Here is a 6,886-nt window from a genome sequence, read left to right on the forward strand (position 1 = left end):
CTGTTATCTCACTTTTTAGATTGGAATCAATGTAAACATCAGGTCATAGACAGAGAACACCTTCAACATATTGTCCAGCTATCACCATTGTTAACAGCTAACCTGAGAATGCAGCTTTAACAAAAAGGGGGTTTGTGATTTACACATGAAAGAAGTGAAACTATCACTGTATTCTAACAGATGAAAGGCTTAACAGACAATCAATTCTTCAATGTATCATTTCAGTTACATCACACTGCAAATTTTTGCTATAAATTCTGTGTTACGATCGAGCCCTCCACAATCACCTGATGAAGGAGCGTCTCTCCGAAAGCTAGTGTGCTTCCAATTAAACCTGTTGGACTATAACCTGGTGTTGTGTGATTTTTAACTTTGTACACCCCAGTCCAACACCGGTATCTCCGAATCATGACTACTATCGACACCACTAACTGCCGGCTTAAAGTGGAGAGGATCTCCAAGAAGCTCGCACATATCGACACAGACATCAAGTTTCTACAGGAATGCAGGCAAGCGGGAAAGATCCCGAATGGATTACGGATCATGAACCCACTTAGGTCAAACTACAACACAGACTACGCAGAGAGACTTTGCCACCGCACCTCTCGTAAACTTCTCAATCATCTCGTGCACCAACTCTACAGCAGGCGCCACAACCTTGAAATTCAGATGGAATCCACACTCACAGCCTGAACACAGCATACATCAGTACAATTACGTGACATCGCCAAACAGACAAGGCAACAAAACTACACCACGTACATGCATGCCAAGAACAAAAAACTGGAGAAGCTTGGCATTCTCACCAGTAATAGCAAAGCCCGCCCTGGAACCACAGTAGACAACATTATGACTGCGGGGAAGTCTATTGTCAACTTATCGGACCACACCCTTCGACCGGAAGAGATTGAAGTCCTGAGTAGGGGTCTCAACTTCTGCCGCACCACCAAAATGGACCCATTGGTTCTGGCAGGAGACACAGAGGAGTTCATCAGACGAATGACACTCCGGGAATTCTTTCAAGGTGCTGGCAGTGATCCCAATGAGCCCACTGATGAACTAGAACAGTTATCACAGGGATCTGTAGAGGAGCGACCAAAGAAGGTATCAACATGGACCCCACCGGAGGGCCGCTGCCCTGGGGGCTTGACATGTATGCTCAAACTGTCAGGAAATATATAAATGCCAGATTCATCAGCCGTACCCATAAGGTAGAGCAAAACATCACCCGTTCCCAACGCAATGCCATCCAGGCTCTCAAAACCAATCACAACATTGTCATCAAACCAGCAGATAAAGGAGGAGCCATTGTCATTCAGAATAGAACAGATTACTGCAAGGAAGTGTACCGACAACTGAACAACCATGTACACTACAGGCAACTACCAGCTGATCCGACCAAAGAACATAGCCGAGAATTAAACACACTGATCAGAACTTTGGATCCAGTCCTTCAGAGCTCCCTACGCGCCCTTATCCCACGTACTTCTCGTGTAGGCGACTTCTACTGCCTTCCAAAGGTACACAAAACCAACACACCGGGAAGTCCCATTCTGTCGGGAAATGGGACCCTATGTGAGAATCTCTCTGGCTATGTGGAAGGCATCTTGAAACCTATTGTACAGGGGATCCCCAGCTTCTGTTGCGACACTATGGATTTCTTACAGAAACTCAGCACCCATGGACCAGTCGAACCAGGAACATTCCTCGTCACAATGGATGTTTCCGCACTCTACACCAGCATCCCCCACAATGATGGCATCGCGGAAACAGCCTCAGTACTCAACACCAACAACTGCAAGTCTCCAAACGCCATCCTACAACTCATCCGTTTTATCCTCGATCATAACGTCTTCACCTTTGACAACCAATTCTTCATCCAGACACACGGAACAGCCATGGGGATCAAATTTGCACCCCAATATGCCAACATTTTTATGCACAGGTTCGAACAAGATTTCTTCCCTATGCAGGATCTCCAACCGACATTGTACACCAGGTACATTGATAACATTTTCTTCCTCTGGACCCATGGCGAGGAGTCACTGATAAAACTACACAGTGACATCAACAATTTTCATCCCACCATCAAACTCACCATGGACTCCTCTCGACTGTCTGTCTCATTCTTGGACACGTGCGTCTCCATCACGGACGGACACTTCAGCACCACACTCTACCGCAAACCCACAGACAACCTCACAATGCTACACTTCTCCAGCTTCCACCCAAAACATATTAAAACAGCCATTCCCTATGGACAAGCCCTACGCATACATCGGATCTGCTCAGATGAGGAGGAACGTGACGGACACCTGGAAGTACGCAAGGATGCCCTCACAAGAACGGGGTACAATGTTCAACTCATCGACCGCCAGTTCCGACGTGCCACAGCAAGGAATGGTAATTACCTCCTCAGGAGACAGACACGGGCTGCAATTGACAGGGTACCCTTCGTTGTTCAGTACTTCCCAGGGGCTGAAACATTATGCCATGTTCTTCGTGACCTGCAACACATTATCAATGAAGATGAGCACCTCACTAAGACCTTCCCCACACCTCCACTATTTGCCTTTAAACAACCCCAAACCTCAAACAGATCATTGTTCGTAGCAAACTGCCTGGCTCTCAGGACAACTCCATACAACCCTGTCACGGTGGACGCTGCAAAACGTGTCAGATTGTGGACATAGATACCACTATTACGTGTGAGAACACCTCCCACCGTGTACATGGCAGGTACTCATGTGACTCAGCCAACATTGTATATCTTATACTTTGCAGGCAGGGATGCCCAGAGGCATGGTACATTGGGGAAACTGAGCAAAAGCTACGACAACGGATTAATGGGCACCGCACAACAATCAACAGACAGGAGGGTTCCCTCACAGTTGGGGAACACTTCAGTGGTCCAGGACATTCAGCCTCGGACCTTCGGGTGACCATCCTCGAAGATGGACTTCGGGACAGGCAGCAGAGGAAAGTGGCTGAGCAGAGGCTGATAGCTAAGTTCGGTACCCATAGGGAGGGCATCAACCGGGACCTTGGGTTCATGTCACATTACAAGTGACCACCATTGCACTACACACACACAAACACACAGATATTGCACACGGACACAGATACATGCACACGCGCACACAGACACCCACACACACCCTTATAGATACACAGACTCCCATACATGCACCCCCTCACAGACTTAAGACACTCTGCACATACACACACACACACACACACTTTCTCACACTCAGAACCCCCACAGACAGACACACACACAGACAGACGAAGATCCACATGCACACATATATATTGTGTGTGGTGTATTTTTTTGGTACTTTCAGAGTTACATTGCACTTTGCTCAAAAACCACATAGATTCATGTCGAACTCTGAGCTCAAAAACTGCATGAATTTATGTAAACCCTGTTATTTCACTTTTTAGATTGGAATCAATCTAAACATCAGGTCAGAGACAGAGAACACAGGGGGCTAACACCTTCAACATATTGTCTAGCTATCACCATTGTTAACAGCTAAGCCGAGAATGCAATTTTAAACAAAAAGTGTTTTGTGATTTCCACATGAAAGAAGTGAAACTATCACTGTATTCTAACAGATGAAAGGCTTAACAGACAATCAATTCTTCAAAGTATCATTTCAGTTACATCACACTGCAAATTCTTGCTATAAATTCTGTGTTACGATCGAGCCCTCCACAATCACCTGATGAAGGAGCGTCGCTCTGAAAGCTAGTGTGCTTCCAATTAAACCTGTTGGACTATAACCTGGTGTTGTGTGATTTTTAACTTTGTACACCCCAGTCCAACACCGGCATCTCCGAATCGTTTTAAAATAGTGATGGAAAAGGACAGACCAGATCTAAAAGTTAAATTCTAAATTGAAGAAAGGCCAATTTTGACGGTATTAGGCAAGAATTTTCGAAAGCTGATTGGAGGCAGAGGTTCGCAGGTAAAGGGACGGCTGGAAAATGGGAAGCCTTCAGAAATGAGATAACAAGAATCCAGAGAATGTATATTCCTGTCAGGGTGAAAGAGAACTGAAAATGTGTTGCTGGAAAAGCGCAGCAGGTCAGGCAGCATCCAAGGAGCAGGAGAATCGACATTTCGGGCATGAGCCCTTCTTCAGGAAATTTCGATTCTCCTGCTCCTTGGATGCTGCCAGACCTGCTGCGCTTTTCCAGCAACACATTTTCAGCTTTGATCTCCAGCAGCTGAAGTCCTCACTTTCTGTTCTAGGGTGAAAGGGAAGGCTGGTAGGTATAGGGAATGCAAGATGACTTAAGAAATTGAGGTTTGGTTAAGAAAAGGAAGGAAGCATATGTCAGGTATAGACAGGATAGACCTCTATCTCGATTAATCTTCTTAGTCGCATCTTCAAAAAAATCTCAGTCAAGTCAGTGAGACACAATATTGCTTGCACAAAGCCATGTTGACTAATCAGTCGTTACATTTCCAAATGCATGAAAATCCTCTGCCTCATAATCCCTTCCAACAACTTACCCAACACTGACATCAGGCTCACTAACTTTTCCTTATTACTCTTTTTAAATCCTTTAAGTAATGGCACCACGTTAGCCAATCTCCAGTCTTCCAACACTTTACCTGTGGCTATTGATGATAGCAAGGGGCCCAGCAATCACTTTCCTAGCTTCTCACAGAGTTCTAGCGTACATCTAATAAAAGCCAGGACATTTTCCTTCCTTTGCATATTTTAAGACCTCCAGCAGCTCCTCTGTAATACAGACATTTTCCAAGATGTCACTACTTATTTCCCAAGTTCTCTATCTTCCATATCCTCCTGCACAGTAAATACTGATACAAAATATTCGTTCAGTACCTCCTGGTGCTAAATATCAGCCTTGCTGATATTTAAGTATGTCCTATTCTTTTCAATGTTACCCTTTTGTCCTTGACGTATTTGGATTCTCCTTAACTCCATTTGCCAAAGCTATCACATGTACCCTTTTTATGCTCCCAATTTCCCTCTAAGTATACTCTTGTTGCCTTCAGAAATTTCTATTGATTCACTTTAAATCAGGAATGAAGAGGCTAATGATGACCATTCCGATTGTCAGAAAAATCCATCTGGTTCACTGACACCCTTTTCGGAAACAAACTGCCATCCTTTCCTGGTCGAGCCTACATGTGGCTCCTGACCCACAGCAATGTTAACTGCCCTCTGGGACATTAGGGCTGAGTAATAGATGCTTGCTTAGCCAGCGACGCCCGCGTCCCATGAATGAATTAAGAAAATAATCCTCAATTCCTGCTGTATATACCTGAACATATCCTTCCCTTGCATCCGTGTCCAGAACCTCAATTTTTCCAATCCTCCAGCATTCCTTACACGTACCAGCCTTACCCTTTAACCCAAGAGGGACATAATGTCTCTGTACTCCTGATGTCTCATTTTGAAGGCTTCCCAGTTCTGAACTGACCCCTTCATTGCGACTATCTGTCCCAATCGACTTTGGAAAATGTTTGATTAATATCATCAAAATTGGCTTTTCAACAATTTAGAACTTTATGTTTCAGAAGTAGTTCATCCTTTTCCATGTCTATTTAAAAAATAATAGAACTATGATGACTTGCCATAAAGAGCTCCTCCATTGATACCTCAACCACCACCTCCCCACGACCATATTTCCAAAGGGTAAGGTGACGTCGAGTTCCTTCTCTGTGATAGAGAGCATTGGTCAAGCAACTGCAGCGCTGTAACTGAGATTGGGGTCAGCACAGTCTTCGACTCATTGGGTTGAATCTAACAATAATTTCTCTCAGTGTCATTTTCATTGAGTGTGACAGAGGGATTGTCTGCACGAGACTAAACTCGCTTCCTGGTGCTATCGTATCAAACTCACCTCATTAACTACCCACCCCACCCCATGATGTTCCTCTCATTCAATGCCAGCCCGATTCTCCCACCCATCATGGCTGGAGGTACACACCATCGCCCAGATGCCCCCGATACTCCGTGACCCCTGGCACTGGGGCCATTTTTAGGCCAATGGGCACATGGTTGAGCTTTCTCATGTTGGAACTGCCCTGCACAGTTTACCCTGAGGATCACAGATATGGGGCAATTACACCACAGTTTGTCGACAGGGATACGGAGGGCCTGGTGGATGGGCTCGTACAGAGAGAGACCATTCTCTTCCCAGAGGGGGCCACACCACCAGACCCACCGAGCATGGTCTGAGCTCCCCATCCAGCTCAGTGCAGTATCTGCGGTCTGAAGAAATGTCCAGCAATACAGGACAAACATCAATGACCTTCCCCGCTCTCTCAGGTTTAAGTGTCACCGTATTCTCTCTGCTCCCTCACACTCACTGTATACCTGTTATAGCACCAACCCCTGAACAAGGCTCACAGTCCACTACTCTCACTGCTGCATGCAGCACCTTCCTTCTCTCTCTCTCTCTTTCCCCTCTACTATATCTACTTCACGAAGAGCACCGCATGGATACAACACTGTAGACTGATTCCCTCTGGACATGTCACCATCTCTCTCCCCCCACCTACACAGCACTAACAGCAGGGTCACCCACTCCCACACTCACTCCATCCCTCCCCGTCTCCTATTCCAACAGAAACATCTTGGAATATGACAGAGAGTGTCCAGCCGTGTGGTGGAGTGTCAGATATCCATCTCCATGTGTGTCTGTATTAGACTCTGTGGGTATCTATACGTGGGTGCAGGTCTAACAGTCTCTGTGATGTTTAAAAAGACACAATCTCTCCCTCAGCTGGCCTCCACACTCTACTGCAGTGACAGTGGCAGATGGTGATAACCTTCGAGGATTCAATCTGGGAGGGACAGAGGGCAGCAGCTCACAGGTCCATCCGCACTGACAGCACCATCAA

This window comes from Chiloscyllium plagiosum, chromosome 37 (assembly GCF_004010195.1).
Source record: "Chiloscyllium plagiosum isolate BGI_BamShark_2017 chromosome 37, ASM401019v2, whole genome shotgun sequence".
Taxonomy (NCBI): Eukaryota; Metazoa; Chordata; class Chondrichthyes; order Orectolobiformes; family Hemiscylliidae; genus Chiloscyllium; species Chiloscyllium plagiosum.